The sequence below is a fragment of the Dermochelys coriacea genome, chromosome 11 (assembly GCF_009764565.3).
Source record: "Dermochelys coriacea isolate rDerCor1 chromosome 11, rDerCor1.pri.v4, whole genome shotgun sequence".
In the NCBI taxonomy this organism is placed as follows: Eukaryota; Metazoa; Chordata; order Testudines; family Dermochelyidae; genus Dermochelys; species Dermochelys coriacea.
Genome location: NC_050078.2, coordinates 68,719,172 through 68,731,566, shown reverse-complemented (window position 1 = coordinate 68,731,566; position 12,395 = coordinate 68,719,172). Strand labels below are relative to the sequence as shown.

Sequence of the window (12,395 nt, the reverse complement as noted above, 5' to 3'; positions counted from 1 at the left end):
CAGGAATGGAGTAAGAGCTGGTGAAATAATGGTAGCAGGTGGTGGAACTCAAGAAAAAAAGGGTAGAAAAAAAGAGAGAAGAAAAGGCTTAAAATAAGAAATGTCACTGACAGATGTAGAGTTGGAGATGTAGAGTTAGAGATGGAGGATTTAGATAACTAAAGATTAACCAGAAGAAGACCTGCTTGTTAGGAATAATAAAAAAAAAAACCAACAGTAGTTATGTTAGTAAGAAAAAGAAAAATATTATGTAGGTCAGATTGTTTAAATGCGGGTAATCCAAATTCTTTAATAGTAGCGCTGAAAACATTTTTAGCTACTTGAAATTGGTACCAAACATTAAATCATGCAAAAAGTCACTTAAACCACAGAAACACTAACAGATTTTATCTTCCAATGAAAACCAAGTCAGATTTCCATGTGGAGATACAAACCAATGAGAAAGATGTATAAGATGAGCCCCCAAGAATTGCTTATATAGGAAGTATCCGCTGTAACTCCATTGGTACAGATGAGTCTAGACTTGCATGTTAAGTCATATTTTCTACCATCCACTCACTTTCAGTTGGAATACATTATTTTCTCTGTGTGTTCCAAATGGGGTCTGAGAAGAGTTTGTGATTTATTTCCCTTGAGAACTTGGGAAGTGTAGGATTAAAGGTGTTTATATGTTACTTAATTGAAAATTCCATGTGCTTTAATGTCTCATGATAGTATCTGCCACCATGTTCTCAGCATTGTCTTCTTTTAGACAGTTCTCTATATTTCACACACACAGATAGTTCTATGTATACTCACACAGAGGTGTTCATCCACTCAAAGGGCATTTTTCAGGAAAAAAGATTTAGGAATCTTCACCTTCCTAAAGACTGAGACAAGGAAGTTGGGGAAAGATTAGAGAGATAAACCAAGAGGTAAATTATGGTAGCGGAAACAAGAGTGGGGAATATATATAATTATTAGGATCCTGAAGGGTAGGATAGCTAATATTCCCATAAAAACATTTATAAAACTCTGGGTTGGGAGTACACAGTACTGATAACTGTGCAGTAAAGCATTTGGTAATGTTGTTAACATATAACCTAGTGGTAACATGTTTTCATTTAATAGCTGCTTGGGGTACAATAAAATACAGTTAGAAAATGCAGGAATGAAAAAAAAACTGATAAAGTACCCTGTCTTCAGAGAAACAAAAACAATATAAGCTTTCTCGTTTTTCCTTTGCCAAAAAAAAAAAAAGATTTAATCAAGGGTTTCTGTCAGTCACAGAAAATTACAATTTTTAGTATGCAGAAATGAATTCAGATGGTGGATGTATCATACAGATTTACTGAGGTGAAGAGAAGTTCAGCAAAGCATATATAATCAATAGTATCCATGTATCTGTTATTACCCTGGATCACCAGCTACAATTATAGCAATTGCTCAAATAGTTCAGCACACATCTGAACCACCCACCACATCCTTCAATAACTTCAAAAACTAGTTATGTAGGAACTCTGAACTAATTCAGTTTAGTCACACAAACCAGGAATAGACAATTTTGCTTAAAAGCTTTTTCTCAAAAACGTTACTGTAAATATACAGACAGACACATACACCACTTGTCCTGCAGCAACAGTGCCATCTGGATATTCCACTTTGCAAATATGGTGCTTTTAGCATACAAGGGAAAGCTACTAGCCACACCACTACTGAAACTTTCCCATTGATTATTCTACTTACCCTTGGAATTTCAATTACCACTGGAATCAAACATCCACAGTATGCCAAATCAAATTGACATCAATAGAAGCTCTGTGAGTGTGTAGTGGGGTGGCTGCCCCACTCCTATCCTAGATGGGGCTTTAGCAGGCCAGGGAGGTGGTACAGATGGTGGCCAATCAGAGGCTGCATTAGAGACAGCCAATCAGAGCCAGACTCAGCCATATATAAAAGCTGCCCAGGAAGGGAGCAGGCAGTCTCTCCCTAGTAGTCAGGGGAGGAGGACTGGTGCCTCAGCTGGAAGGTAGCACCTTGGACAGAGCAGTGCTGGGGAAGGTAAGAAGGAGCTGGGGAGATCTGGCCAAGGAAAACCCCAGGCTGCTGGCCTAGGCCAGGCAGGTGTATAGGGCCGAAGGGGAAGTGGTCCAGGGAGAATAGCAGGGCAAGGGGAGAGAAGGAGGGTGGCGAGGTTGCTGCTAGAGGATCCCTGGGTTGGGACCCAGAGTAGTGGGTAGGCCTGGGTTCCCCCCTTCCCCTTCAGCTACACTGGGCTGAAAAGGAGCATGGCCTGATCTGGGCTGTGGCTGGGCCCTGTGATAAGGGGATAGACTTAGAGGCTGCAGCTGGCCACTATAACAGGTGCAGACTATGGACTGCTGATCACACTAAACCCCCGGAAGAGGGTGAGATTAGAGCAGTGGGCAATGCTGGAGGGCAGTGTCCTGAAGAGGATGCTGCTGAGTGGGAAGCAATGAGGGTCCCCAAAGCAGCAGAGCAGATGAGGGGTAAGGCACCATGTGAAATAGATGCTCCATGACTGGACAGAGCTAATTCCTGGAGCAACCAGTGGGAGATGCCAGCAGTGCTAAGTCCTAACCCTGTCACAGAGTGAAAGGAATATAGTGCACAATATAATTCTACAGCACAGAGTAAGAGCATTGCCCTTAAGCTGTATATTTGTATCAAGGATTTTTAGGGACATACTCAGATGCTTTAAATACTGATTTGCCATAACAGTATGGGCAGGGGTGAAGCTGTACTGGTACAATCCTAATTCATCACACTTGGCCATCCTGAACTATAGATTATGTGATGGGTCTTGGAGAAAATTGCTGTTTAGAGATTCCCCCACCTCCAGACACCAGTCTGAGAGTAAGTAACAGGAGGCAAAGTTTGCCTCTCTCTGTATCTGAAGCTGCAGATGAAACAATTCACAACTTTTCCTGCAGGCAGAGTAAGATCTCTGCAATAAGGAATCATGTTGTTGAATTAGATTAAATATTGCATATAGAGAGTTTAAGGGTTTTTTTTTTTAAAGTTTCCACTGTTGTAAATGTTTACTTCTGCTTACATTTACTTTAGGGCCAAGCTTTAGATCCCAAACAGCTATTCTTGCCATAGTTTTTGGCAGCAGAAAAGTCTTTCTAAACAATGCAGTCTTAATTTTTGTACTGGTTTTTTTATAGAAGTCTCACTAATCTTAATAAATCTGAAGAGCTAATGCTATACTCTGTTGCAGTATAGTAAATGAAATTCATTAGTAAAATATAGGGCTAGATTGTACCTATCAGCTCAGCATAAGATGGAGAGTGAAGAGAGCCACATGACAGTAAACATCCTCCAAGGAACTGTGGCTGACCACACTGGAATTCTTTGGGTGTTTTGGGGAATGTGAAGTACAACAGCTCTGCTACCCTTTTGCAGGTGCTTCTTGTGCTGCCCTCTGCATCGAGGCAGCTCTGGTGACTAGTTTAGAAGTAATGCTCCATCTAACACTTCATCATCTTTTGCACAGGGAGAGGTCACCACTAGAAAGAAAAGGGAGGAAAAGAGAGCCACCAAAAGCTAAATCTGTGCGCTTGACTGTATTGTCTGTAAAAGGGGGCAACTCCTGCATATACAACTCCCTGCTTCAGTGTGTTATACATGTATACATCATCCTCTAGTAGCTGGTCCAAAGAAAACAGCCTATTCTTGCACTGGCTAATGCATTATCATTCTTATTTGCAATAAATTAGCACCTGGGAGCCCTAGTCATGGACTAGGACTGCATTGTGCATGGTGCTGGACAAACAGAACAAAAAACCCTGACCCAAAGAATAGTTATTCCATTAGCTCAAGTGATAGAGGACTGTTCTGAAAGTCCATGGTTCAAACCCTGCTGATTTGAGGTTGAGGGGGAGGATTGTTATAGTTGTGTATGATAAAAAAAACTTGGGTTTATTCCCTTTAAAAAGAAATACAAAATTACATTAACACCACCGATCTTAAAAGAAGATTATTAAGGTTGCTAAGTCAAGCATTGCCAAGTTGGGAAATGACAGACCCATGCAACTTCTATGTATTCTTTTATGCATAAGCATTATCTATCATTTTCCTAAGTACTTGATCAAATACTATTTCTTCCACTGATGCATACACAAATCACATTTCCTTCTGGTAGTATACTGTATTGTAGTATGCTGTATTTTAAAGAGGCTATCATTATGGCTCACTATTTTTATTAATCACTGAGGTACTTGGGAGCAATATATAGTTCTTGTGACCTGCAAAACAAGAATCTGTTCATAATGGATGGCAAAAAGCAACTCCAAACAGAAAATGAATCCAGTGAGGTTGTGAGTAGATGTGTCCAGAATACAAGAATTCTATTTTGTGGCAAGTTTCAAGGTTTCAAAATTTGTTTTTTTTATTGGAATGAAAATGCAACCATTTGAATGATTTTGCCAAAATGTCCATTTTTACACTGAAACCTGAGTATTTTGAATCGGGAAGCTTTTGCGGGGTCCAGGGCTCTTTGGTCACAAAGAGGTACTCTGTAGATAGGTGGTTAGGGTACTCTTCTCAGATGTAGAAGAGCCATATTCAAGTCCCTGTTCTGCCTGATTCAAACAGTGCGTCTTCCCATAGACGGACATAATATGCCATGTTTTGTTATAGAAGTAGGCCTCAGGGAAGGATGAAAGATAGACTCTTCAGTATCTTCACTGAGAGCAAGGCTGGAAATGGCTCTCAAAGTTTTTGTTGACAGCAAGGTGATCTCACTAAAGGAAATAAAGTACCACACCTTCCATGTTCTCCCTTCTGTTTCGCAGCCCACCAGTTGGATGGGGGATTTTATTTCTGTTTTTTCCCTAGAAACAAAACGAGTGGATGAGGAAGAAAGAGAAAAATCCCCATGGTCCCAAGATGGAGGACACAAAGACAAACGGAGGGGGCAGACTGAAGCCTACAAAGGGAATTCTGACACTCAACTCCTTTGCTTCCTTGTGTCTTGCTAGGCAGAGCAATAATACCAACTGTTCCTGTCTGCCTCCCCAATAGGATGGGGCAGAGAGCCATATGCAATAAGTCCATTTTATTACAAGAGAAGAAATAGGGTATTTCTAATAATTAATGCAGCAGAGAAAAAGCATATTGGCTTTCTTCCAAACCCTTTGTTAGATGTCCTAACAGTCAGCATTTGGGGAAAGCACTTTTTCACAGACTGTAATTTAAAATCATCATCTAGATTGAGGTAAATAATATACCTAGCTCTATCTGATCCTACTTATAAATAATCCTGTACTTGTACTGTACAGACAGGCCTGTGCCCACTTTTGTTGAGACCCCTTCATTCCCAAAATGTGTTAATGGATTAATGTAATTTTCCTTCAATTGAAGGATTCCAATGAGTCAATTTCCTCTCCTCCTTCTACAGCCTTCTTTTCTAAGGGAAGACTCTGGATGTTTCTCCTACCGCCAAAATTCATTAGTACTGTTTCATTCCCTTAATAAACAATTATTTAAAAAGTGACAAAATATGCTTAGTCCCCACCAGCAGCAAACATGCTGCCTATAGGTTATCACTACATCTTGGTCCCTGCTTAAGAGAATCTCACTCCTTGAAGATAATAAAGTTATATTTTTTCCCAAAATTCTATGCCACAGTGTCTGTAAAATGTACTTTAAGTTATCCAAGCAAAAGAGTGCACTCAAAAGTCTCTTTTTTTAATCAACTCAAAAAAAAGGCCAAATGCTAATTCAGATGTTACAAAAAATATTTACTCCCAGACTCAGATCCTTCATGCCAAATTTCAGCACAATAAATTTAACTGTGCAAGCTATACATTTCTGAAATGAGGTAATAGACATACCAACAAGGCTTAGCTATAGCAATCTGAGTGATGACACTAATATATTTTCATATTATACACATTGCAGAAAATGGAATTGTCAACTGGTTAGCTTACAAGGAATCTAAACATCCCCAACAGCTGTAACAGCTTGTCAATAGCAGATGCATATGTACTTGATGTTAAAATGAATTGTCAAACACAGGAGAAAATACATTAAAGTAAAATAAAAATTAAAAGAACAATCCATAGTAGAGAATCATGTTACCTACATATATTTACATTTCAAATAAAAAGATATTAAGATAACATTTGTCAAAAAATAAACTAAGTCAATGCTGCTTTTTGCTTTGATCTAATACCATAGTCACTGTGCTATGAAATTTGAAGTCAGAATGAGATTATTAATCTAGAAGGCTAAAGCTTTTTTTAAAATAAAAAGGCAACTTTATTATCTATTACACATAGAATAACTACCTTCAAAAAACAATATTAAGGTTGCAAAATCCAGGAATCAAAATTAGTAAATGACAGAAATGTTGTTGCCTGTCCAATATCAGTTTGGCCCCCTTGTGTGCATGCATTATGATCAAGTAATTACATGATCACTATTTATTCTGGAGGACCCTGCCTCATTCAGTGCCCAAGATGGACTGTGCTCACAAGTGAGCAGCTTTTCAATGTTTTGTTTTATCCTTATGGTTCAGTGTGGCTCCAGGCCTTATTCGTTGCACACTACACTGCTCTGAAGAGAGGATTATTAACCTCCTCATGGGTTTTTCTATGGCATTCATCACTATAGTATCTGAGCGCTTCACAGACATTAAATTAATCTATCTTTAAGAACACCCCCTCCACCCCCAATGAGAAGAGGAGGGTAGTACCTCCATCTTACAGGGGGGAGCAGAAGCACAGTCAGTTTAAGGTTAGAAGGATCCATTTATTTTGGGTGCCTAATCTGAGATGTCTAGGACCCGAGTTCTAAGAGTACCTACATTATATAGCAGATTGAGGGAAGTGATTATTTCCCTCTACTCAGTACTGGTGAGGCCACACCTGGAGTATTGCGTTTAGTTTTGGTCCCCCACTACAGAAGGGATGTGGACAAATTGGAGCGAGTCCAGCGGAGGGCAACAAAATGATCAGGAGGCTGGGGGAACTGTGGTTATTTAGTCTACAGAAGAGAAGAGTGAGGGGAGATTTGATAGCAGCCTTCAACTACCTGAAGGGGGGTTCCAAAGGGGATGGAGCTCAGCTGTTCTCAGTGGTTGCAGATGATCAAACAAGAAGCAATGGTCTCAAGTTGCAGTGGGGGAGGTCTAGGTTGTATATTAGGAAACACTATTTCACTAGGAGGGTGGTGAAGCACTGGAATGGGTTACCTAGGGAATCTCCATCCTTAAAGGTTTTTAAGGCCTTCCTTGACAAAGCCCTTGCTAGGATGATTTAGTGGGACTTGGTCCTGCTTTGAGCAGGGGATTGGAGTAGATGACCTCCTGAGGTCTCTTCCAACCTTAATATTCTATGATTCTATATATTTAACCACAAGTCTGATTGACATCAGCTGCAGCTGTGAGAGCTCTGGTCTTCTACAAATTGGACCTCAGAGCCTCAGTTCAGGTGCCCAGAAATGAGGAACACACAATTAGCGACTACCTGTGAAAAATTTGGTTTAAGTGACTTGCCCAGCATCACATAGCTCTGTTGCAGAGGCAGGGATGGAATCCAGTTCTCCAGGACAACATTCAACTGCCTTACCCATAAGATGCTCTTTTCTCTTCTGTAAAATCTCTGCCAAATTTCAAGTCCCACCAACAAAGCATGCAGGCACTAGAACATTTCAAAGTGAAGATCTCAAGATTTTTTTTAACATAGGCAAAACAATACACTAAACTGTTGTGGCTGAAATTCCCTCTCCCACAAAAAAATATCAGCCAGTGGCAAACACCCAGTCTGGAAAATTTCAGCCCAAATGATTAAAGCTGGGCAAAGTTATAAGCAACTGAAAACTGGGTCTTACCATGGGAAAAGTCTGGCAACCTTAATAATATGTGGTGCTACCAGCCCCACTTATAATTAAAGTTTAAAATCACACACTCTATTCATTGTTATATTTAAATTTAAAGAGATGGAGTGTAAACGTTTAATGGAATGGCAGTGGGTCAATAAGGCCTACAACACCCAAATTACTAATTCAAGACATGGCACATTGGTGGGGTCAGAATTTAATGGGTAGTGCTAAATTTCCAGATATCAGTCTTGCTTGTGTTTGTTGCATTTGGCTTAAAGACCAGATGTGAAGAAGCAACCTGTAATTTTATACATGAGTTTAACAACAGGAAAGTGAACGCTTGATCTGTCCTGTCTCTCCTAAAGCCATAATATCCAACCCTACTGATTTAAGCACTGGTCTACTGTTTTGTACCATAATTGCTTACAGTGCCAATTTGAAAGACCTACTGGCTTTTCTTCTTATTGCCACTGTTACTATTAATTTGACGGCTCCACAGCAGGGAACTAACACTGAAGGCAGCAGCATCTCATGCCAATCCCTGACAGGGAGGCTAGTCTCCAACAGTGTTGATTCAGCACTGCTTGGGAACAGAAGAGCAGAGTGGAAGCAGTGGGGAGTGGCAGAGCCAGTGACTGTATTCACTCGAAAACCAAACCGTTCTTTAAAGATGACATTCAGGAAGCCCACAGAAAACAGACTCCAACGAGAGACTGCTTAATTGGAATTAATTTGCAAACTGGATACAATTAACTTAGGCTTGAATAAAGACTGGGAGTGGATGGGTCATTACAGAAAGTAAAACGATTTCCCCATGTTTATCCCCCCCCCCCCCCCCCCCCCCCCGCGCTGTTCCTCAGACATTCTTACCAACTGCTGGAAATGGCCCACCTTGATTATTGCTACAAAAGGTTCCCCCCCCCGCTCTCCTGCTGGTAATAGCTCACCATACCTGATCACTCTCCTTACAGTGTGTATGGTAACACCCATTGTTTCATGTTCTCTGTGTATATAAATCTCCCCACTGTATTTTCCACTGAATGCATCGGATGAAGTGAGCTGTAGCTCACGAAAGCTTATGCTCAAATAAATTTGTTAGTCTCTAAGGTGCCACAAGTCCTCCTTTTCTTTTTACATAAAAGCTGAATAATTGGGATTTATCAGAGCTTCCTGCAGAGGACTTGGAGGGAAAAGGAAACTCACTGCTAGACCTGAGGCAGGCTGCATGACTGCAGAGCACTAACCCATGCCCCAGCCTCCAACCCACAGCTATCATTTGTGGGGATTATCAGTCAGTGGCCACCCTCGATGCTTCACCTGTCCTTTTGGTGCTGGCAGAAAGCACAGCTTGCCAGTATGCAGGAATTGCAAAGATACCACTGCATGACTTCCACACCTCTGCTAGGCAGCCACTTTGCCTGCACTGTGGAAGCCATGTGGGTGTGTTTCATCCCAAATGCAGAAGTATGGAGCAAATAGAAGGTATGATGGTAACGGAAAGAAGATCAGAAGAGAAAGAGTAAAGAAAATGAACAGCGAAACAAAATATCAGCTATTTTGCCTGGTCAAGAATGAACAGTGAATGGCAACATCCCATAGGCTGAATCAAGGTAATTGCAATAATAGACAGAAATTTCCAACACATCAGTGGGGCTGTTACAGATCTTTAGTACTTTGAAAATACATCTGGAAGATGAAGAGATTAGCACTTAAAGAAAACAAAGGGCCAAATGCTCCTGCTTCTCACTTTCTAGGGATATTAATGTCTTCTAATTGTGTAAAAGGAGGGAAGATGTGGACAAACACCCTCCACAATCCCTCAACCCCACCCAAAAACGTTCCTGAGACAGTTGAAAGCCCACTGTGCAAACAATGCACAGCTGGGGTCTCCACAAACCCATGAGCAAACCCTGTAGGTAGAATACTCCTCTAGCAAGCTGACATATTACATACCTCAATCCACTTCAGATATTAACATTCCTTTTTTCATCTTTAGTGTCTAATCTTCAGCCTCCACATCTCAATGCAATCCATGTGCGCATGAGAGTGTGAGAGAGATACAATGGGCATATGGCCACTCAAAAAGCTGTGAAGTCAGGCAAAGTGTATCCTGTGAAGAATGCACAGGGAGCTGGTGCTCAATATAGTTATCCAATGGATGCCTCATGGTTCCTTTCATGCTACATGATTAAGAGACTAAGGCCCTTGTATGGTGCCACTAAGCTTTCCCACAGTGAGGATGCTATATCAGGTTGTGCAAATGGTGGACTTTTGAATGGACCATTTCCTGGTCTATGGGTTTGTGAAAGAACATTTGGGCCAAAGGATTTATGAACACATATTTTCATAGTAACTTTTTAAGTCTCGCTGGTGTAACTATTAAACAATCGTGCTTCATCTGGGACTTTTAGTCTTAATCAAGACCTTATGTTATGTGAATTTTCTATTAGGTCTTTTTCACAGAAAACAGAAGTTAAATATCACAAAAGGGACATGGTATGACAGCACTGTTAGAGTATAAGGGAAAGACAGAGAATTGAATTGGCAGTGAAATCATATTACTTTTCCCAAAAGAGAGAGTTCCCTCCAAGTCATAATTAAAACCACTGATGCAGCAGAAATTAGCAATGTTACCAACTCTCAATATTTGGTTTTGTGGCACCCAATTTTTGCTGTCCATAGTACACCATTACTCATGAAAACAATTATTTCACACTGCCACGGAGCTCATTTTCTGCTTCGAAATAGAACTGATTGAATAGTGTTGGTAGCAGGAAAGAATCACTTCTGTAGCAAAGAAACAGATTTTTTCTTGACTTGGCTTACAATTTGATAAGTGTGCTTCTTTCCGAGAATATGGTCTTGAATTTGAGAAAGCAGCATAAAAATTCCCATGTGTTTGTGTATGGTGGGGTATATTAGATCTAGCCTAAAGACGAAAAAAAATTTCCAAAGATTTTCCCAACAGCAAGGGTCATACAGAAGGAAAGCCAATAGGGTACAAAAGGACACAAATATTTAAAGACTAGATTATTCCTTTTAGACACAGTCCCAAGATGAAAAATCCTTCCCTGAGATCTCATGGTCCTAGCTTTAGTAGGGTCTTCCCCCACTGCACAAGACTCAGGTATAACTTGGCCCAAACATATGATACCTAAAAAGTAGACTAAAATACACAGGATAGGCATAGATGATGAAATCCCTCTAGTAATATTGATTCCTCTGCAATCGCAAGGCTTTCTAAATGCACAGCATGATGTTACAGTATCAAACAGCAAAGCTGCAGTCTGAGTGGGTTATGCACAACAGCAACAATATATTTGTTATTTTTTCTGACATTTTTTTTCTTAAATCATCCCAAGGAAATTGATTGTAAACACTGAAGAAATGAAACAGCAAACTGGCATTGCAACATTTTCATCTTCACTACTCCAAATTAGCACTATTCAGATGACATTCATTTTAAAGATTTAGCTTTTAAAATAAAAAAAAATCACAATCAAAGGGTACCGTGTTAAGTAGTCAATAATTTAGGGATATATTCCATATCTAATAAGAAACCAGAATATGGCCTTATTATTTTACAAAAATTGGTTAATGTTGAAATGATAAATTCAAAATGTGCTTCAACTTGTATGTACTGAGTGCAACATTCTATATATTAAAAAATTAATCCATGCCCAAACAAAAGCAAAAGCTTCCTACATTGTTCTGTTGGAATTGAAAAATTCTGCAGTCGCTATAATTGCATAAATAAACATAAGTAAAGGAAATTTATAAGAAACATCTTTGTCAAGTATGACTATAGTCTGGTGATTTGAGAGATCCTGAGTGACTCCATCTTGTATCCCTGACCTCCATTTTGAATAAGCAAGAGCCACTCCACCATTAGATGGAAGCTGCAGGTCACATAGTGCAAAATATAGAATTGGTGGGAAAAGATGGTAAACAACGATTCAGCCGATCATAACACTGTGAAATAAATAACAATCGCAAGTCTAAAAATAGAATTGACAGCAGAACGATGTAGAATGATGTCATGTGTCTAAAAATAGAATTGAAAAACAGTTTAAAGGTCTGTGGCTTTTATGGTGCTGTGTGATGGTGGTGCAGGGGTGGTGACAGACTCCAGCCAGAGAAACAGATTCATCCTACTGCAGCCAGTATGCCTCGCCAGACCACCCAGCAGGGAGTGAGATTTTACTTGCTGTAATTATAGCATAGGGTTATATATTTAGGTCCTATTGTAGTTTTCAATAAATTGTTAAAACCCGATCTCTCTCAAACTTGACTGAATTGCTCTGGAGGAAGGGCAGTTCATAACACTGGTGAGTTGTTCGACACCTGATCTTAGTTGTACACCTCTACAGGGTTCAAATTCTCATTTGTTTGGCATTCTTCCTAGTAAGTATCAATACAGAGCAGTCGGCATTTTATACTCCAGTGAAGCTGGCATGTGGCAGTCTCTTTTGCATCCTACCCAGTCCCATCCAACTTGACATGTTCATTAATGAAGATTAATTCTGTTACTTCAACATATTTGAAAACTATTCAGTTGTAAGAAT

At 39.9% G+C, this 12,395-nt stretch overlaps 1 protein-coding gene and 1 long non-coding RNA gene across 6 annotated transcripts in view; one reads left to right on the top strand and one right to left on the bottom strand.

Moving 5' to 3' along the window:
• Nucleotides 1-12,395, bottom strand: part of SPAG16 (sperm associated antigen 16) — a 723,462-nt gene that overhangs the window by 498,805 nt on the left and 212,262 nt on the right. The gene's annotated exons all lie outside the window — the stretch shown is intronic.
• LOC119863734 lies at nt 1,980-5,904 on the top strand. The gene is made up of 2 exons (XR_005295721.2): nt 1,980-2,040; nt 4,843-5,904. It is a non-coding gene; the product is annotated as an uncharacterized LOC119863734 (long non-coding RNA).